Source organism: Lampris incognitus, chromosome 2 (genome assembly GCF_029633865.1).
Source record: "Lampris incognitus isolate fLamInc1 chromosome 2, fLamInc1.hap2, whole genome shotgun sequence".
NCBI lineage: Eukaryota > Metazoa > Chordata > Actinopteri > Lampriformes > Lampridae > Lampris > Lampris incognitus.
The window spans coordinates 106,313,280-106,336,308 of record NC_079212.1 but is presented as its reverse complement, the minus strand read 5'-3'; the positions used below and the strand labels follow the sequence as shown (position 1 = coordinate 106,336,308).

The following is a 23,029-nucleotide window of genomic DNA, read 5'->3' as shown; positions in this document are numbered from 1 at the left end:
ACACACTGCAGTGACCTGGATACTGCAATGACCGCAATGCTATGGCGTGTGTGTGTGTGTGTGTGTGCGCGTGCGCGTGCGTGCGCGTGTGTGTGAGTAAATGTGCATGTCTGTGCCTGTGTAGGTGTGTGAAAAAGAAGCAGTGATAGCCATCTCCTCCCATCCCCCAGCAATGCAGGTCATCAATTTTCATCTCCCTGTCTGTCCTATCTGGCGTACACCGCCCAGATATAAATACACAACCAGGCAGCAAAGCAGCCAGTCAGCAAGTCAGACAATAACCTGGTTCAGGGGACACAAACAAAGAAAGGTAGTCAGTCAGCCAGCCTGTAAGTCAACCAATTATTCTGTGTATTTAGGTTAGAAAACCAGCCGGCAAGCTAAACCAAATGTTAGTCGGGAAGACAGTGAGAGAGGCAGGGAGTCATAAAGCCATTCAGTCCCTCTTACTATAATGTGAACAATCAGCCCTCAAACTGGCCAGTAAGCTAGTGCCCTGGTCACCTGTTGTCAGTCTTTTAGTCAGTCCCCCCCTGCTCCCCATTCAGACAAAAGGCAATTTTCATTGAGACAATAAACAGGTTTCTTGTTGGACAGTCATTCAGTGAACAAGTTTGTCAGCTGGCCAAACATTTAGCCAGCCAGTAAGCGCCTTACTCAGCCAGCCAGCCCATGATTTACACAGTCAGGAAACATATTCACTCAGCCAGTCAGGTGGTCAGTCAGATCTTCAGGTTGTCATTCAGTCAGCAAGTAAGCCAGTCATTCATCCTGTCAGTCAGGCAAGCAGTTAGGTCATTTATTCATCGAGTCGAAAACCTAAGCCGCCACATCTCTCTCCCTCCTTTCATACAGCTTCCTCCTTCGTTTGCTCCACAGACATGGCAGAGCCCAGCTCCAAGGCCCCATTCTTTATCTCTATAATAATAGCAGGCCACAGGTTATGGACTGAGCAATGTGAGCTCCAACTTACTGGCGGGGTTTTAACAGTACCATGGCCAGGATTTTTCACTGAGGTAAAGAACCCCCCCCCCACCTGCCAAATATATCATGTCACAGTTATTCAGACTTCAACATTGTCTGTCAGTATGTGAGGTTTAATAACCCCCATCAGCTGAAGCACATCATCGGGTTTTATAACTCCACCTCTTTGCTAGCTCAGAATGTTACTTAAGGTTTTGATAGAAATTAATTTTGGAAAGATGTCACTGCAAATCCAACATGAAACACACACCGTGCAAAAAAGCAGCAATGGCTCTTTTTTTCTGTCATTAAGGAAACGTAACATCAACATCAGTAAAGTATTGGGGCAGTAAGGTTTATAGTCTCTCCTGTTGTTGTGGATTCTTCAACATGGAGCCAGGTGTTTTATAAATCGGGGTAACCTTTCTCCGAACACACTTTGACAGGCCTATATCACCATGTCGTACATGTAATTAACCTCATTTAGCTGTGGTAAAAAAATGCTATCCTTTGTCAAATCAAATACTGCAGAGTATGCCTGTCAATAATGCGACAGAGAGACAGAGAATAAAGCAGCCAGTCATTCAGTCAGTCAGTTCTCAGTCAAACAGTTTGGAAGTACTTAATATAAACGGTAGCTGACAAGTATGTGTGCAACATAATTGTCACTACCCGATCCGTACCGGAAACCCAATTTGTTCTAACTGCAACCTCAATCTAACCCTAACCTTAACCAAGCTTACCTTGCACCTGCGCGAGCCAACAATAGCAACATAGTACATGCATAGAGCAACATGGCACATTTGTAGAACAACATACAACATGGTGCATGTGTAGAACAATGTGGCACATGTGTAGAACAACATGATGCATGTGTAGAACAACATGGTGCATGCATAGAACATGGTGCATGTGCAGAACAATTTACCACATGTGTAGAACAACATGGTGCATGCATAGAACAACATGGTGCATGTACAGAACAACATACCACATGTGTAGAAAATGGTGCATGCATAGAACAACATGGCACATGTGTAGAACAACACTGTGCATGCGTAGAACAACATGACACATGCCTAGAACAACTTAGCACATGCACTGAACAAATTGGGTTTCCAGTATGGATCGGCAGTTACAGTACCAAACTGCATACAAACTGTAATTAGCCTAGTATTGCCAATCCAAGGTTATACTTAAGCACAAAAGTAAAATTAATATTGTAATGAAAACACCTTAATGCATAGTGCCTCTAAGGTTTGGCTTCTTTTTTTCCCCTTTGTCCTTGTCTAGACTTTGGTTATGTTCACATCAACAACTTCAACCTTTGTATATTGTCTGACTGAAGTGCAAAAGAGCTGGTTTGATCACAGTCAATTAAAATGCAATATCCATTATAGACTTCTGACATGCTACGATTTGACTGTGAGCTGTTTATCAAAAGGTTGAGTCAAGGCGACATTGCAGTTCTGTTATCTAAACGTGTATATACATACACATGCACACCCTCAAAACCTACATGAACAAACACACGTTAAGAGAAACGGATAACACACTGAAGTGAGAAAGAAGAGAGATGCCGGAGTGCGAGTCAGCCGGGAGGGTGGATAGAGGGAATCAGAGATTGAAAGTAGTTGAAAGGCTGAGCCTGTATATCTGGCAGTTTAGATGTGGATCTGAGGAACAGAAGGAAGAAGGAAGGGGAAGAAAGCGAGAGTTAAAGAGTGGGAGAGAAGAAGAGAGTGAACACACTGGGGTAGAGCTGGTACTGTGCTGACGAGCATGTGTAGCTGCAAGCCTGAGCCTGCCTATCTTTCTCTCAACTCAAACGATTGGACGGGAAGATAAACTCAAGGGTAGGTGGAGGAGAAGAACAAGGGAGCTGTGGTGGCGGTGTGGGGGAGCAAGGCGACGGCAGCAGAGAGGGAGGGGTGGGGAGAAAGAGCGGGGTTAAGGAGAGACACCAGTGAAAAAAGAGAGGATGCAGGTGAAAAGATAGAGGGAACATGGAAGGTTAAAGGATTAAAAGAAGAGATTTCATTTTTCTTTGTGCACCAGCAACCAAGCAAGACGTAGTATACAGAATGTGAGTCACAGAGAGAGAGAGAGAGAGTTTTTATTTTTACAATGCTTTATATTCGTACTGTTTTCGTTTTAACATTTTTGTCATACATTTAATGTTGTGGTGAATTTGAATTACAGTATTGAAAATTTTACTTTACAAAACGTGCTTTAGCAGTACTGAACACAAGTACAGTTATGCCAATGAAGCCTGTCTGAGCACAGAGAGAGAGAGAGAGAGAGAGAGAGAGAGCGAGAGAGAATCACTGGAGAGGAAATAATAAGTAGGCAGAAGTAGTGATTCCTCTCTCTGTTGGCCAAAGACCCTTGGTAGATCCAAGCGAGACAGGAAAGTGCTGGTGTTATTCACTCATCTGCCATGGCAGCAGACAGTCAGGGATGCTGAGCAGTCCTTGGCAATGACAAATGTTCCCTAGGCTTCAGGGTATCAATGGTATTCAACCACTTAAATGAAATACTACTGAACCTAGCTGGCATGAAAAGCACACACAAACACAAAAACACACATGCGCACACACAAAGTAAGAGCGTGTGAGGGAGAAGACGGGGAACAAGACAAAGACAGTGCCTTGTTTCCTTATGGGCTGCAGGCAGCAACTATGCAGTTTTAAACATGACGATAGAGCAGCACACTGCAATAGCCCAGCTCCCGCTCCCTCTCTCCCTGTCTAAGTCTTCGTCTCTCCCCCTCTCCAAGTCTTCATCTCTCCTTCTCCCTAAGTCTTCATCTCTCCCTCTCTCTCCAAGTCTCTCTTCCCTCTCTCCCCAAGATGCTCGCTCTCTCTCTCTCTCAAGTATGTGAGAGTCTAAAGCAAAGTGCTGTACACTTTGATAGCATGGAGCAAACAATGAACATATTGGCCATGCTAGTGGTCTGCTAGCATCTCCTGAATAACAACAAAGCAGAGGGGAGGCTACGGATAAATTACCATGCTTCAAAGAGAAGTTTACCAGCCTCTCTCTAAGCCTCTCTGTAAACAAGCTCTGGACAAAACAGAGTAGCCTTACTTGCTTTTTCGCTTTAGTTGAAACCAGGTTGTTGTTGTTTGTTTTTTTGTTTTTTTGCTTTTCTTTTCCTCAAGATTTGCATTTATGAATTCAAATGTTTACAGAGGGAAATTGGATTAAAAAAAAAGGGAAAGAAAAACTACCAAAGGGCAACCACTCATCTAAAATGCGATGAAACTTTATTGATCCATGCAATGTGGAAAATTATGTTTCGTCCTGTAGTAGTATCAAAGGCAGCTTTACAAGCTAATGACCGCAAAACCCAAACACCCATGAGGCGGTCACACAGCACACAGAAACTAAACTGGAAGCCTGTTTTTCTTTGAAACCTTCCAAGATGTGTTGTGTTCTCCATGCTAGAACAGAACTCGGGTTGCATACCATCAGTGGCTGAAGTGATTACAGGCCAAGCCTGGCAGCCACTGCACACCTGGTTTGAGGTGAACCTAAAGAGAGGTTGTTGTCCACAGCGAATCCACCTGATGCATTGCAACATAAACACGGAGCAGATGACGGCGCGATGCCCTCAGCTTGGTTTAGGGTGTGCTCTGTTTGCAGCATGGCCCATTTGCCCTTGAAGATTATTGCCTTATTAAATTGTAATGTTCTTTGAAGCAGCAACAATGTAAACAATAACCTCCTCTGAGTTCCGTAACTGCAAACTGAGGTCATACTCGACACCTCAAGGACACACAGGAGAAAGTAGCAGCTCTCTCTCTCTCGCTCAGTTCCTATTCTGACATACCTCTCGTTGTCTCTGTGGTCTTCACATCCTGTCCATGCCCTGGCTCGCTCTCTCTCTCTCTCTCTCTCTCTCTCTCTCTCTCTCTCTCTCTCTCTCTCTCTCTCTCTCTCTCTCTCTCTCTCAAATTGCTTTATTGGCATGACCATAACAAAATACAGTATTGCCAAAGCACTGTACGAATAATGAATGTTAATAAATATACATACTGAAAGAAGACAATCATATATACATACACATGAATAAAAAGGTAACTGAAAACTGAGGCCTGATGTAGATCAGCGGGTCATTCTGATTCCCTCATGTGGTGGCAGGCAGAGATAAACTGTCCTGCAAGAATGCAACTTTCTTTCATTTCCCCCAGGGTAATTTTTAGTTTTTCGTTATCTGATTTAATAAAATGTGGATGTTTATTGCTGAATTTTGGGGAAAATTTGCTCCCTGCTCAGTTTACATTTTGGGCACTGTGTGAGGAAGTCCTGCTCTGTCTCTACAGCAGTTCCTCCACAGTGTAGGCACAGTCGCTCCTCTTTTGGCAGCCATGCTTTCTTATATCTGCCTGTTTCAATGGCCAGGCTATGAGCACTCCCCCCCCCCCCCTCTCTCTTTCTCTCTCTCTCTCTCCCATTATTGAACCCCTCTCACTTTGTCTTCTATTAATGTAGTTTATTTCTATATTTGCAACTTCTCTCTCTCTCCTCCCTACCCATCTCCATTTTTGGAGACTCCAGTCTCCAGTCCACTCATAAGAAATGCCATTACTACATTCCCTGTCACTCCCAAATCACTTCACTGTCTTTTCAGCCCCCCCACACACACACATGCATGCGCAATTGTCTCTGTAGACTACACCCCAATTCATCTGCACGTGCCTGCACACTTGTCTGTATTAATGGCATGCTTACACATTCTTTAGCACACTTGCATGCACACACACACACACACACACACACACACACACACACACACACACACACACACACACACACACACACACACATAACCTAGAACAGCTTTGGCATCTCCAGTGAGTCATCAGAGCACAGCTCTCAGTCTCTGAGTGACTGCCCATCAGAGAAGATGGAAGGATGGATGAATGGGTGGATGGGTGGGTGGATAGATGGATGGGTGGGTGGGTAGATAGATGGATGGCTGGATGAATAGATGGCTTAATGGGTGCATAATGGAATGAATGAATGAGTCGTGGCATCCTGATCTGTCACAAAACTCAGTAAATAGGCTTGGAGATGAGCATTCCTTCTCTGATACATTTCCTGGTGTGTCTTCTGCTTCATGTATTTATTTATCTGTCAGAGTGAGGTCAAATAGTATTTACAAAAATTATAAAAGCACTGCCGTTTAACTTATTGCGAGGATGGTGGTGCTGGCTACATATGACAATACAATGCCAGTGCCAGAAATGCCATTGGCTCATTCTTAAATATTCTATACTCCAGATCCTCTTGCTGTTGGTGTAACCATTGCACAGTGACAGAAATATGTTGACCTATGAAAACCAGATGTGTGTCAAGCAAAGCCTCTACTTTTGCTCTGATCATGTGAATATGCATCAGCGGGTGTTTCTGTGTGCTGACAAAGTTGCACATAAGCAAAGCTTTATAACACTTACACCAGCAGGCGATGTGTGCATCGATCCATGCCAAGAACAATGTCATCCATTTAGAAACCACACGCAAACACACAGCAAGTTTGGCTGGTGTGAAGGCAGCCCGTTGGTATTTGACTGTTAGATTCAGCACTACTTTGCCCTTTCCGGCTTCGTACCAGTCCTGGGCTGCTGTGTTTGTCCTCCAACAAAAGCTTAAAACCTGCCCTGACCAGACGGAGGGGGGCAAGCTGTTTGCCTGAATCAAATAACACACAAACAAACATGCAGAGAGACACCTAAAACCAGGGCGGTGCAATACTTATAATTTATGGTCTTTCAATGGCATTACATCAGGATGAATTTCACATATTGCCATATTGAGATGCACAATTTGTCGATAAAATGAATGATATAACAAGAATCTATTACCTAAATTTCAAATGAAATGAGGCCTGTTGAGGGAGTAGTATTTAAAAACTAGTTTTAGTTGGCATTATACATTACCAAACAGTTCAATGCAATGAACCTCAATTGGATTGTGGAGTATGGCCCCTTTGCATATATCGTTTTATATGCATAAAAAAATCCCAATGATTTTCTTGATCACAGTGTTTTCTAGATTGCCCAGCACTACCCAAAAGGGTCCAAAATGGTGTTGGGTGTGTGAAAAAATGTAAGGTTTCCCTTAAGTGGTGGCTAGTTTGGAAGTGTTAATTATACGCTTCTTCTGATAAAAGATCTTTTTTTAGTGAAAGGAAACTCATTTTCTGAGGTAAAATATAACATTTGCAACCATTTTTACTTTTGCATAAAACATCCTAATCAATGTTTTCAACAGTGACTTTAACAGTGTGTGTGTGTGTGTGTGTGTGTGTGTGTGTGTGTGTGTGTGAATTAAGTGGATTTAAGATCAGGAATTGTCGCAGTACTGAGTGTCCTGGCATTGACGTGGAATTCCTCCATGGCTGACAAGGCAACACAGTCCACCATTTGGCTCCATGTCCAGAAGACTAACCAGCCAAAACAACGGGGCTAATAAACCTGTCCACTGATAAGCAGTTAATGCCCCAGAACTAATTACTGCACTGCCATCTCTCTCTCTCTCTCTCTCTCTCTCTCTCTCTCTCTCTCTCTCTCTCTCTCTCTCTCTCTCACACACCCATCTCACACACACACACACACGGTTGTGATCTCTGCCTCTGACACGAGTATTAAGAGCGTGATTGGACAACTCAGAAGGTTGCGATAATGAGCAGTAAAAAAAAATATCACTCCAGAGAACTTAAGGGAAGTTGTGTTTCTACAGATGATAGAATAGCTGAAAGTGAAACATAATAACATAAGGAGAATCATGTCCGGCATGGTCATTTGTGTAGCAGGAAAAGAGGAAATCATAGGGACAACAGGAGGCAAGACAGGAAATGACAAGGATGCGAGCAGGAAAATATGTAGCTATGTTGGACATGAAGGAGAAATTTGTGCAAAAACATAAAAAATAATAAAACAGTTCAAAAAGAGGTGGCGATGTCAAATACATTGTGCCAGTCAGTAAAATGAGTAATAAAATGTTAGCTGTGGAATTTGCATACGGTCCTGAATAGTTAGATACGATGAGTGCTCATTATGTCCTGGCCAGCTTGCTGTGCCGTCTCCCTCTGCAGCAGTACTCAACTGCGTCAGCTGCAAACAGACGACAGCCATTAAGGAACAACATCGTTGCAGTGACAACAGCCCAATACACAGAGCAGCAATTTTGACACACTCCCTTGCGCTCATGGCTTGAATCCAAAAACAAAACTATTTATTTCTCAGAGCATTGGCAGTTGGCTACAGCCCATCCCACCTCCCAACCCAAGTCTGAGCATTTGGTATGGTTTGACGTGTGTGCCCACCAGCATTTTACCGAAATGAGAAATGGCTTTTCACAACGAGTAAATTTGATACCGAGACACAGATGACACAGTGCATAAACCATGCTGTCATTGCCAGAGTTTGGTCAATTTAATAAATCCAGGAGGTTGATTTTAATTATTTTAAAAATTTCAAACAAACTGTGATTTTTTTTCCATAGGAAAAAAAACCAAACCTACAACTAATCTAAAGGTAATCAGAGGCAGCAAATAATGTTTATTGGTGAAATATGAAATTATGTTTCAGATTCAATATTGATCTAGAAAAAGTTATATTGTGTGAAGCCACCATTCAAATCCATGGGGATTTTGCTTTAACATTAAACTTAAAACATCTTAAAAGTATACGTAACTTTAGCCACAGAAAGCCCAATGTGTTGATGCATAATATGTGTATGTAGTGTGAAAACTGTGGCGGCGGGGATGCAGGGAGAAACGTTTCAAGGTGAAAAAGATTGAGATATAACAATAGTGTTTTTGGATCCCACCCCCCACCTTTTGCTCCCCAATTGTATCTGGCCAATTGCCCCACTCTTCCGAGCCGTCCTGGTCGCTGCTCCACCCCCTCTACCAATCCAAGGAGGGCTGCAGACTACCACATGCCTCCTCCGATACATGTGGATTCACTAGCCGCTTCTTTTCACCTGACAGTGAGGAGTTTTGCCAGAGGGACGTAACATGTGGGAGGATCACGCTATTCCCCCGTTCCCCCTCCCTCCCAAACAGGTGCCCCGACCAACCAGAGGAGGTGCTAGTGCAGCGACCAGGACACATACCCACATCCAGATTCCCACCTGCTGACATGGCCAATTGTGTCTGTAGGGACACCTGACCAAGCCGGTGGTAACATGGGGATTCGAACCGCTGATCCCCAGGTTGGTAGGCAACAGAATAGACCACCATGCCACCTGGGTGCCCACAACAATAGTGTTTTTACTTCATAAAACAAACTCCAACTAAGATAACTTATCTTTATTCATGTCTACATGCCTTCTTCTGCCTGATGAGTTCAGATCATTTTATCACTGTCCAAGACATCGTCGTCATACTACTTTCAGCGGTGGTCTGATGTTAATGGGCAGAAGCAGTCAAAAGATTAGCTGTCAGAGGTTTTACAGACGCATCCCCTTCACCCACCTCACTCTCCTTCCCAGAAATCAGCACTTTTCAAATGTATGTACTGGCCACAGACCAGGTCTGCAGCTGAAAATCTAGTATTACATTTGTAATGCAAAGCTGTTCAATTGTCAAGCAGTTTTTTTCTTTTTTTACAAACTCTCATGTACTTGTACTATATTATTGAGTAAAGCAAAGCCTTAATACTGGATCTGGAATCAGACTGTCAGATACTCATTAAAATTAAAATATACTTTATTATTCCCCGTGGGGAAATTCATCCTCTGCATTTAACCCATCCCAACACACTGTACCTATTGTATAGGAGCAGTGGCCAGTTGCAGTGCCCAGGAGCCAACTCCAGTTCTTCTTTCCATTGCCTTGCTCAGGGGCACAGGCAGGAGTATTAACCCTAACATGCATGTCTTTTTGATGGTGGGAGGAAACTGGAGCACCCAGAGGAAACCCACGCAGACACGAGGAGAACATGCAAACTCCTCACAGAAAGGATCTGGGAAAGCCTTGGGGGGGGGGGGGGAGTCATCCGGACATCTCTAGAGTCAAATCCAGTGAAGCACTCTTCACTCTGCAGCCATGTTTAGGTCTCTCCTGTTGGCTGGCTTCCAACGATAAACAGAGAGAAGATGCTGCGGACTCATATATATCATCAAGCGGAATTAAAAGCTGACAGACCGACAGGACCTGCATTAAATATTGAATCACGAGAAATGGTGGCAGTGCTTTTTTTTTTTTTTAAATCAAACATAACCCGTGCTATTGTAGATTCAAAATCAAAACAATATAGCTGAGCCTAAGCCTCCAACAAACAGCCTGTAGTAGTGTGCGTTCTTTAGCTGTTCATGTACCTACATCACAAAAGGGGTTTCCAATCCAAAATGTGGAACAGCAGGTTTTAAAAGATTCTGATAATGGATTTTAACGGTCACAATTTTAAGCCATGCTGAAACCATAATGGCAGAGGAAACATTAACTTGTGCTTACTGTCCCACTTTACCCTACTTGGAGACACAGCCAACCTCACTGGCAAATGTCAACCAAAGTGCTCTTCTTCTCCTGTCGTTATCCTGCAGACTAGGAGGAGCGGCAGCTGAAGCCCAGTCCCACACGTCTCAAAGTCTTGGGAGGCTTTTCAACGTCTGACATCCAAGGCATTTATTTTTGAGTTCCGAGAAACGTGTGCAACAACAAGTGGCGTTTGAGTCAAGGCTAGACATGAGTCACTGTGACCAACCAGTAGCCAACTGCAGGCTGATACGCACTGTAGATTCCTCATCCCCTATTTCTGTTTGCAGGGGGGTCAGGGGTATCGAGAGAGGATGCACAGATGATCCAAGTCTCATCTCCCAATGTGATAAAATGGCCTATTTCCGCAACATGCACACATTTATTTATTTTTTACCCTTCACACGAAGCTTTCAAAACAGGAAAGAAAGAAAGAAAAAAAAATAAGAAGAAGAAGAATCATCTCTAAGCCTAACTCTAAGCCGAGGGAAAGGCGGCCTTCCTCCCACTTGCACCTAAAGTTTGAAAAGCAGGGAGCCAAAGATTAGAGTTATCATTTGGAGGATACACAGAGCTTTTCATAACAGAAGAACTCAATCCTATTTTGGATAGATATTGATTTCAGAAACAGATAAAAAAGGAAAGAAAAAAAAACACCGTGAGGAGTGAGAACAAGGGTGTCTGGGGAATATGTCTGACTATATCTGCTTGGGCCTCTTTCTGGAAATCTCCTTCTATATGATGGAAATAGGATAAAAACAAAGCCGTTGCCAAATTTGAAAAAAAAAAGAACAGATTTGTAAGAAGGGAACTTTCACGGAATAATTTATTTTTCTGAACGCTGAAAAGGTTTCCTGGGGCCATATGGGGACAGAGTAAGTTACTCGGCACATTATGAGTTATGCAAACAACAACAACAATGAAGATGAGAAAAAAAAATAATTGAGATTTTTGCCTTCACGGAAAAGTGCTTAAGAAAGGAGGCTCTAATAGTCAGGATGAATGACAGCCATGCCTGAATGGAAATACTGGGTCGTTTAGAGTCATTGGTTACTGGGCGTCCGGATAGCGTAGTGGTCTAGTCCATTGCCTACCAACATGGGGATCGGTGGTTCGAATCCTGGTGTTCCGGCTTGGTCAGGCATCCCTACAGACACAATTGGCCATATCTGCGGGTGGGAAGCCGGATGTGGGTATATGTGCTGGTCGCTACACTAATGCCTCCCTCTGGCCGGTCGGTCGGGGAGCCTGTCCGGGGAACTGGGAAGAATAGCGTTATCCTCCCACACGTTACGTCCTCCTGGTGAAACTCCTCACTGTCAGGTGAACAAAAGCGGCTGGTGACTCCACATGTATCGGACGAGGCATGTGGTAGTCTGCAGCCCTCCCTGAATCGGCAGAGGAGGTGGAGCAGCAACCGGGGCGGCTCAGAAGAGTGGGGTAATTGGCCGGATACAATTGGGAGAAAAAGGGGCAAAAAAAATCCCCCCCCCAAAAAAAGAGTCATTGTTACTCTGCATTTCCTGGAAATACATAGGCTTGATATGGAGTAGGAAAATTAAAACCAAATTCACATTGTGGGGTTTCTTTCACAGAGCAATCACAGAAAAGGCCCATAGATGGCTGCTCTACAAACACAGTTAACAGATCGGATTAAACCCAAACTGCATGCTACGTCTCAGCTAACTGTGTCGTGGTTAAATATCTGCTTTGCCGACTATGGCCTCGAAAAGATGGCTGAGCAGCGGCCTGGTTCTAGAGGTACTACGCCCTTCACTCCTGCAGCACACCTTGTTCCTAAAGTGTGAGGCTACCTTTATGCTGTAGTCTTTGATGCATGTCTGCACACACACACACACACACACACACACACACACACACACACACACACACACACACACACACGTACACATATAGACGAGAAGCACTATGCGGTACAACTTTAACAGGAATAACTCACTTTTGATGTAGACAAACTGTCAATGCCATGTATGCAAATTTCTGACATCTTATTGTTTCAAATAGCTCTACTACCACAAGCTTGTAAAGGTTTATCAAAATGAAATATGAATATATTCCATCCATCCATTATCTGAACCGCTTATCCTGCTCTCAGGGTCACGGGATGCTGGAGCGTATTGCAACAGTCATTGGGCGGCAGGCGGGGAGACACCCTGGACAGGCCGCCAGGCCATCACAGGGCCCACACACACACACACACACACACACACACACACCTAGGGACAAATTTAGTACGGCCGATTCACCTGACCTACATGTCTTTGGACTGTGGGAGGAAACCGGGGCCCCCGGAGGAAACCCACACGGACACGGGGAGAACATGCACACCCCAAACAGAGGATGACCCGGGACGACCCACCAAGGTTGGACTACCCCGGGGCTTGACCCCAGGACCTTCTTGCTGTGAGGTGACCGTGCTAACCACTGTGCCGTCCATGAATATATTAATTCAAAAAAGAAAAAAAAAGATTATTCCGGTGAGTGTATCCACTGCCCTTCCTCACATACCCCTCTTGAAGGGGAAAAAAAAAACAAAAAAACAAGTTGAGGTTATTTACTAAAGCTGCCTCAGACAATGATTTTGGGTTTTACACTGCTGCTGATGCTACTGTTACACTATCTATTACACTACCGCTGAAACACACACAGGCCTATTTTCCCCTTGTACAAACACAGGTAAACACGCTCACAGTACCCTACACATATGTTAATCTGTACACTTAAATTCACCCACACACAGACAACAACATATATAAGGCACCCCAGCGTGTGGATTCATACACACTGGAAGACTTGTGTAAACACAAGACGCACGTGTAAGCCTGCACAAACCATTTGATACACACACACACACACACACACACACACACACACACACACAGTATGCAGACCAAGACGTGAACAAATATGGGGTCCTGTAAACACACACACACACACACACACACACACAAACACACTCTGATAAATTGTTTCTGCAGCTCCCAGGGAAATAAACACAGGGCTCTGTGTAGGGGATTAAAGACAGCTAGTCTACAGAGCACACCAGTCCTATCAACATGATGCTTGTTTAACACACACACACACACACACACACACACACACACACACACACACACACACACACACACACACACACACACACACACGTGTGCTCAGCTGTATGTCCTGGTGATTAACATCACTGGTAGTCCAGGATGTATGACAGAATAGAACAGTAGAGAATATGATAGATCAGAATAGAACACATCTCTTCGGCGGGGGGCGGCAGAAGAGATACCCCTGGTATTGATTGGTGTGGGGATGGGGCTGTAGATGACCCTAGTCTGATCTATAGACTTCACACAGAAAATAACTACTACCGAGGGACGGCTCAAAATTCACTTAATTGCCCGTTAGTGGTAACCAAAACTGTGTTTAGTGACTTGGTGCTCGGGCTTGTGAGATTATGCACCGCATATTTAATGAGCGTCAATAGAAAGGTAAGCACTGATTTGAGAACGCGCCTTCAAATTTGGACGGGATTTTCAATTTGTAGTATATTTTTAAGAAATAGGTTTGCGAGCCCGTCAGACACTACTTCTGCAAATCAGAACAGGGGTAGCCTCAATTAGACAGCTACCACGAGCCTTAAAGTCAGATTACAACAGCCAACTCTTTATTATTATAAAAACAAAAAAACAAAATAACACCTTTGTCGTCAAGACAAATCATGTTGGTCCCTTTCCAGTCCGGCCCCGTTTCACTGGGGGGACACTAAACTCCGGTGCCATGAAACAGCTCAGCGCAGGCCACTGTGATGGAGGCTTTTCTTTTCTTTTTCTTTTTTTGAGTTTTCGCGATCTCCTCCTTTTCATCAGGGTTTATGTTTTTTTTGTCTTTCCCCCAGTTCAAAGGAGACATACCCCAACCCACGGCTGGCTTTCAAGCGGCTCCGTGGCACAGCATACGTGAGCGGAATCACGACGAGCCGGGCGAGAACACCTCCGTTAACCGTTAAACACTCCAGAGCCAGAAAGGCTATTATTAGGCGCCTGTTACCCCACGGCCACGCATGCATGGACGCCGAGCGGAAAAAAACCTGTTCCGGGTGTTTGCTGTTCTGTGTGTGTGTATAGAAGAAGGCTGGTAACGTTTCCCTAGGTTCCCTATGTGTTACTATGCACTACGTCTGATTCCATATGTTTTAAAGAAAACGTCGTATCCAACTTGAAACTGCAGCTAACCTTGCCTTGGGGTCTGGGGGGGGGGATACACGTACAAGAGAACGCGCTCACGGTGCGAAGATGGGGTACAGCGCACATACGCGCACGCTCAGGGGCGTAAAACACGGGCGCGCGCGCACACACACACACACACACAGGAACTAAAGAGGCCACTACTTACACAACTATACAACCTACACAAAAACAAAAACAAATCCCCCCGCGGAATATTGTAACTCAAACAATATTACATAAAACGCTCACCCACTATATTACAATGATAGATAGATAGATAGATAGATAGATAGATAGATAGATAGATAGATAGATAGATAGATAGATAGATAGATAGATGGATGGATCCTATGAATGAACCTATAGATAGCCTGTGAAATACAGTCCTACCAAATTAAAAGGAGGGCCTTCTCATCTCTTCTTGGCATTGGCCTGTCCTGTCTGTTAAATGCACCTGTTTTGTTTCGAAGCCAAGGAATGAAAGCTGGCCGAATCAGGGTGCTCTTAACTCGGGCCGGCTGCCCAAACCCGGGCAACGGTAGGTAAGGGAAGAGAGGGATAAGGGAGGTCGAAGGGGTGAAAGCGGTAGCCGGGTTAAGTAGCCCAGCAAGTCAGCTAATAACACGGCGAATGCCAAAAATATCCCTCTCACCCGCCGCTTGCTGCCAGACTACAGCGCTGCCTCAAATCACGGCGTTCACTCCGCCGCGCCACCCCGCTATGCTGTCAAACTGCCCAATTTCAGGCCGAGTGCGCATATTAATCACGACAGTAGCCGCGTGTGTGTGCGTGCGTGTGCGCGCGCGCAAGTGTGTGTGACTCCTAAAAGAGAGAAAAAAACCCACATTCCAACTTTATGCTATTATCAACAATTCACCGCCGATGGGCTTCATCTCCGCCAATTCCTCTCCTCGTCTGTTCACACATCACACTTTGGCTGTCAAGCGCAACACGAGAAGACTCGACCAATAGATCCAAGAAATGTGAATGCCACATAGGCTAGAAAACGAGAGAGAGAGGTGGAGAGAGAGATAGAGACTAAACACGACGATATGTATCACACATAACTAAAGAAAAGGTCTCAATTTCCATACAAAACTGACCGTAATCGCTCCTCTGTGTTTAGCTTCCGTTATGATGGCCAAAAAAAAAAGAAACCTCCTCTTCTCCCAAGAGGGGAACGGCGAGTAGAGAGGCACACTGGCGGCGGCTGGCGAGGTTTGGTTTTCGTCCAGTGCGATCCCTCCTTCCTTTCACAGTCAGTCAGGCGGACAAATATAGGCTGGCTGGTCGGTGTCAAATCGCCTTGCTCTCCCGAACCTCCTCTCCCATTCCCTCGTTGGCGACTGACAGTCGTCGGCAGTCCAAAGTTAGTAGTTGCAGTCGAAGCCGTTGAATCACATGGGAAACCACCACGGAATAGTACCCCGACTTATTTTTCTTTTAATACCAACAACAACAGTGTTTGGTTACAAATCCGATTTAGCAGCGCGACGCTAGGGAGACTTAAATTCATCCGAAGAAAATAAGAATATTTTTTTTAAAAGTAAGAAAAAGAAAAAAGATTTGGAAGACTAACGTTGGATGAAGGGGGGAAATAATCACATGACGGTTTTCAGAAGCGGCAAAAATAATAGCGGGACCTTGATTCGCCGCTGTAAACGAGCTACGCAACCACAATCACCACTGCTCCCATTAACCCGACGAGGTTAATGCTGGGACCTCGCCCCTACGTGCTGACTCCACGGATCCTCCACACAAATGTCCGCTGCCGAGCCTGAAGGATGAATTTCCAACGGAGGAGTGGAAGGAGAGAAAGAGGGAGGGGAAGGGGGGCAGTGCCTCGCATTCTCTGAATTACTCCACCCCCAACAGCCTGCCTCCTTCTCTCTCTCTCGCTCGCTCGCTCGCTCGCTCTCTCTCTCTCTCTCTCTCTCTCTCTCTCTCTCTCTCTCTCTCTCTCTCTCTCTCTCTCTCTCTCTCTCTCTCTCTCTCTCTCTCTCTCTCTCTCTCTCTCTCTCGCTCTCTCTCTCGCTCTCTCATTCATTCATTGTAGCTCTCTTGTCTCCAGTTTTCTCCATCTTCCCTTTCGCTCTTTAGTTTTCCCCGCCTAACTTAGTATTTCTGTTCCTCCTACCTCTGTTTCTATCTGTCTCTCTGCCACTTGTGAAGCAGCCTATCATTACCTATAACTGTAACCTCTGAGTGTCTCAGAAGGTTTTCGTGCAGTGATGATAAGCAAATAAATCAGTAGGTTTACTCAACACCTCCTTGATTTGAATCATGATGACACACTCATTGATTTTGGGGCTTGGAGCATCTTGCTGCTTTTATCGATATCCAAGCATTGTAATGAAGTGGCGTGGGTCCTGACATTCATGGCAGCAAAGCAGATCAATAAAAAAAATTATCAATACAGCCGCAAAAAAAAAAAATTAGGTGATGATGTTATCTGAATGAGGCTTTACGGGGGAATTGCAGCCTAAAAAAAACAGACATTTAATTTTGTGTATCTACTCAAAACAGAATTATGAATACATACATTTTCAGCATGGATGTTGCTGGTGGAACTTGAATCCTCAATCCAGAAATTAACGATAATGTTCCATTTAACCTAATCAGCACTCAAACACCTTTTGCCTAAGTCTCCCAACACTGCAAACCAGAGAGCCGAGATGCTGTTGATGATATAATCAAAAGACAATATGGTGGAAAAATTTGTGATAAAAAGAAAATAGTCAGTGTTGTCTCTCTGAGTAAGTTTAATTCACAGAAAATTGCATGTACGTGGTCTCAGTCTCACCAAGGTAGGAGTGAGCCCAGGGCATTAGTTTACATGATTTTTTATAAGATGAGACAAACAACTTGCATGTCAGGATGGAATGTAGTTTTTTACTGACACCAGACAAAGGGAACAGTCCCCTCCATCTGCAGGTGCAAGCTGCTGCCCCTTCTGCCATGGGAAGGCCACATACCAGCCATCCTTGTTGTGGTGGGGGAAAAAAAAACACTTCTAGACTAAAGAAATAGCAGTTACCAAGGTAAACATGGAGAAAGCAGCCGCTGTCTCAGCACCAAGGACACACCAACAGCAGCGGAAGAGTCAGTTGTAGGCAAAACATAAGCTGTAGGCAAAAACATGTGAGCAGTATGTGATGTCTAACTAGAAACAAGTGGTTTTGTACCTTTCCACTACATTTGTCTCTGTACCAAGGTTTCAGCAGAACCTGTATACGTTTGTATTTTTTCATTACAACAAACACGGAGGTGCTTCATTGGTTTTATGAGTGTTAAGTTAACCCATACGTATCCATTCAAGCGGCTATTATGAACAAAGACAAAGATGAAAAGTGACTGTGTGAAAGGTTTTCCCAAAAACTGTAGGCCCATGTTATTTTTGCCAACAATCCTGAAGGCTGTTATCTCCTGCTAGCTGAGCGTGATGGGGTTTGACAATGAGAATGATGTGGTTTAAGACGGTGGTGAAGAGCACAAGCACAGTTAGTTTTTCAATTAGCCATTCAATATAACCACTTTTGTTGATGTGAAAGCACCGCAAAATGCAGGCTTAATGCAGCCCTCATCAGCATCCACACCATGCACACAGCATCCACGTCACTTCATCATGTGTGATTTGGAGGCTTACTCTCTTCATATCATTCTTGTCATCATCACCGTGACTCAGATGAACAAGCTTAGCTAGAAAAAACCTCCCCTCGCTTTGATCTCAAGTCTGATCTGTGCTGAAAAGTATTTTTTGAGTATATTCAAATACAAAATACTGCTCTCAGAAGTAACATAATACAAATTACATTCTATTTTTTTTTCCCCAGACTGATCAAAAACGATGGTGGCATGGTGGCGTAGTGGTTAGTTCAGTCACCTCACAGCAAGAAGGTCCTGGGTTCGAACCCCGGCGTTGTCCATACTTAAGGGTCATCCCAGGCTGTCCTCTGTGTGGAGTTTGCATGTTCTCCCTGTGTCTGCATGGGTTTCCTCCCACAGTCCAAAGACCTGTAGGTCAGGTGAATCAGCCATACTAAATTGTCCCTAGGTGTGAATGTGTGAATGTGTGTGTGTGTGTGTGTGTGTGTGTGTGTGTGTGTGTGTGTGTGTGTGTGTGTGTGTGTGTGTGTGTGGGTCCTGTGATGGACTGGCGGCCTGTCCAGGGTGTCTCCCCGCCTGCCGCCCAATGGCTGCTGGGATAGGCTCCAGCATTCCACAACCCCGATTGGGATAAGTAGCTTGGATAATGGATGGAATGGATGATCAACAATGAATGACAAAATACTTCAAAAGTTCAAATATTGTCTAGTCTAGTGTGTAGCTTTACAAGAGGGTCTTACTCATGGTTCCGAAACAACACTTACAGTATTTTTTTTCTGTTCAGGAGATTACGCTTACAAAAAATTAGTCAGTGGTTTCCTCACATACAACTCATATGTAACACAAGATTTGAAAAAGTCGCCTGCATAGTTGTTCAACATTAGTTAAGCAGACCTGTGATCTTAAAGTCGTTGGTTCAAATCCCCAATCAACTGGGGAAATTGAGTGAAACATGCCATCCATTTCCTCAAAGGCTGTCGCCAAAGTGTCCTTGGTCATGGCACTTCACTGTCGGTTGTGTGATAGTGAAGATGCTTTACTTGTATTGGGCTGCTCTTAAGTATAAAATGTGGAAATAGCTTCACAAATGTGAAGCAGGCCCTTGTCGGAAAAAATAAACCCACATATCTATCTTTCTTTTTCTTTCTCTTTCAATTCGCTCCACTAGAATCAGCATCTTAAATACCCAGTGTTTCATAAAACTAGTTCTTTGGCGTCATGTGTCAAAAAATAAATAAGCTGAACTAAGACAAAGTGGGAGGGAGAAAGAAAGCACCAAAGAGAGAGTGGGTGTGAAAGTAGAAGACATCATTGTTAAAAGCATTATCCTTTTGTCAACCAAGAAAGTAAGTGACTGTCTGTCCTTTAAGAAATGACACAATTTGTGTCAATCTTGTGCTGTCAATCATTTCATGAGAGTAGGTGACACTTTTTAAAAGGGTTTTTGATGATGGTATTCTCATTTTGAGATAAAGGTTTTCATGGCAATCTCTCAGAGGCAGAGGCCCCTCTGGCTTCTCTCAGAGGGACATATGTGAATCTTGAATGTGCTCATAAAAGACTCTTTAATTTCACTTGTATTTAAATTTCAGGCAGGAGTGTAACTAATGCTCTCATTCAGAGTGACTCCAAGAGAGACTACTTAAATATGCTATTCCTTGTAGATCACCAATATTACCAGCAATCTACTTGTTAGTACAGTTCAGATAGATTTATGTAATATGCATAGTGCCCTGACAATAGTTCAAGTTCAAGTTCAAAATTATTATTATTATTATTATTGTTATTATTATTATTATGTGTGTTTCAATACAATTAAATTATTGTGCTCTTGCTCTCTCTGCCTTAACACAAGGGACACAAGAACACACCAGCCCCAAAAAAATAAACAAAACAAAACAAAACAAAAAACACACTAATTCACTACAGACTTACATAGACTGCATACACAATGAATTCATACATTATATACACAATATACAGTACACAATAACACAAAAATATAAGGTGCATATGGGTGTGTCAGCTGTTGAGCAACCTGACTGGAAAGAAACTATTACTGAGATGGGTGGTTTGATTTGATGGTATGGTAGCGTTTTTTTTAGATGGAAGGAGTGAGAACAGGACATGAGTAGGGTGGCTGGTATCCTGAAAGATGTTTTGGACTTTCCTTATGCAGTGAGTGGTGTAAATACCATTAAGTTGTCGTAGTTCCGTACCAATGATTTTTGCTGTTGTCTTGACAGTCCTTTGAAGCAGTCTGCAGTCCTGAGCAGTCAGGTTGCCAAACCACACTGTGATACAGCCTGTCAAGACACTCTCCATGCCATAAAGGTTCATAAGGGTTTTGGTGCTCATACCAACCACTTGAGATGCCTCAGAAAATACAGTCTCTACTGTGCCTTCTTCAGGATGCAATTGGTGTTGAGAGACCATGTGAGGGTGTCTGTGATGTGTAATCTGTCCACAATTTCAACAGGTGAACCATTGATGGAAATAGGAATGTAATTTTCTCTGGTCTCTCTAAATCAACAATGATTTATTTTGTTTTACTGACATTTAGAGAGAGGTTGTTATCATGGTACTGTCACACCCCGTCTGAATGGTTAAGTTATCTTTTTGTTTCCCCCAGTGTTCTTTGTCTTGTACTTCCTGTTTTATTTTGTTACTCACCTCTTGTCTTGTTTCAGGTCCTTTACTTCCTGCCCTCATTTGTCTCCCTCCTGTGTGACTATCTGCCCTGCCCTAATGTGCTGCACCTGTGTCTCATTGTCTCCCCTCCCCCAGAGTATATAGTCTTAGTGTCCCCTTCCTCCTGTGCCAGTTCGTCTTGTTCCTTGTGACAGCGTTCGAGCATTTTTTCCTTGTGTAAGTTGCTTGAGCCCTATAGTTTCCTGACCTGTTTTTACCTTTTTGACCTTGCCTTTCGCCTGCTGATTTGGACACTGTTGCCTTGTTATCTGATCACCTGTGTACCGACCTCATTCTTATTAAAAGGACTGATTTTTGTGAATTGAGACTGAGTCTGCGTTTTGAGTCCAAGCCCGTGGTTCAGCATTGACAGGTACCATATGGTTAAATCTACCACTCCCCTACTACAGGCCCTCTCATCAATGTTGTTTATTAGTCCAATCACTGTGGTGTCATCTTCAAATTTAGTGATGCTGTTGTTGTCATATTTGGCAATACAGTTGTGTGTTAACAGACTATACGATAAGGAACTGAGACAGCAGCCCTGAGGTACACCGGTCCTATGAACTAATGTGGATGAGGATGTTTTACCTATTCTCACAGTCTGGGGCCTGCCTGTCAGGAAATCAAATAGCATATTACAGACAGACTTACCAAGACCTCTGAGTTTCAACACCAGTTTGGATGGTACAATTGTATTAAAAGCAGAACCGCAGTCAATAAACAACAATCTGACAGGTATTTTCTTTTCAAGGTGTACTAAAGCAGTATGCAAAGCAAGTGAGATAGCATCATCTACATATCTATTGGAACAGTAGGAAAACTGTTATAGGTCATGGGTAGCAGGAACATTACATTTTATATATGATATTGCAAATCATTCCAGGTGTTTCATAATAATACAGATCAAAGCAACAGGTCAGTAATCATTAAGGCGAGAGACACATCTTTTCTTAGGTACAGGCATAATGGTGGTTTTCTTGAAACACGGTGGAACCATACACAATGATATGGATGGGTTAGAAATGTCAGTAAAAACCTGAGATAGCCGAGTGTAACATGTCTTCAGGACATGGGAAGGGATGCTGTCTGAGCCAGCAGCTTTATGAGCCTTAACCCTTTTAGAAGTTTTACTCACATCAACCTCTGTCACCTGTAGATCGACTTCATCGGGTTGGCACTGTGCTGCTGTCACTGGATCCAAGCTGTGAACTTCAAAGTGGGCATAAAAGTTGTTAGACTCATCTGGGAGAGAGGCAGAGGTGTTGGTAGCCACACTGGGTTAAGATTTATAGTCTGTAATCGCCTGCAATACCTTCCACATGTGCCGCGAGTCACAGCCACTTTAGTAAATGTCCATTTTGCCCCTATAATTTATTTTGGCAGCTTTGATGGCTATACTTAAGTCATACCTGATTTTTTGTAGCATTCTTTGTCCTCCAATTTAAAAGCTGTGGTACACTCCCTCAACCACAGGCAAATGTCGCTGTTAATCCAGGGCTTCTGGTTGGGGTTGGAGCAAATAGTCTACTGGGATACAGTTAACCATACAGAATTCAACATAGCCAGTGATCAATTCAGTTTACTCATACAAACTCGAGGCTGAATCCTTAAAAATTGATCAGTCTGTTGATTCAAAACATCCCTGAAGTTTGGATTCATGTTCTGTAGTCCAGCACCGTATTGTCCTCAGAGTGGGCTGTGCACACTTCACTTTCTGCTTGTAGGCAGGAAGCAAGAGCACTTACAGGTGGTCAGATTTCCCAAAGTGAGGTCGTGGCTGCCTTGACCATGGAGTAAGAGTGGTCAAGAATCGTATTGCCTCTGGTTGAGCAGGTGACATTTTGGTAAAATTTTGGTAGCACAGATTTCAGGTTACAGTTGTTAAAGTCCCCTGCCAAAACTGAAATGGCCTCAGGTTGGAAGTTTCTCTGCCTGCTAATGGCTCCATACAGCTCGCCCAGCAATGTGTTGCTTATTCCTGCAAATGTAGAATAGTCATGTTCACGAGGTGCTATAAAGGGAAATGAGAACTGCGTAG

The 23,029-nt window shown here is 43.8% G+C and overlaps 1 protein-coding gene across 1 annotated transcript in view; it reads right to left on the bottom strand.

Moving 5' to 3' along the window:
- Nucleotides 1-16,526, bottom strand: part of dag1 (dystroglycan 1) — a 60,326-nt gene extending 43,800 nt beyond the window's left edge. Inside the window, exon 1 of the mRNA XM_056273492.1 lies at nt 15,795-16,526. The gene's annotated coding sequence lies outside the window, so the exon portion shown is untranslated. The remainder of the gene's footprint in view (nt 1-15,794) is intronic.
- Nucleotides 16,527-23,029: the final 6,503 nt, after the last annotated feature.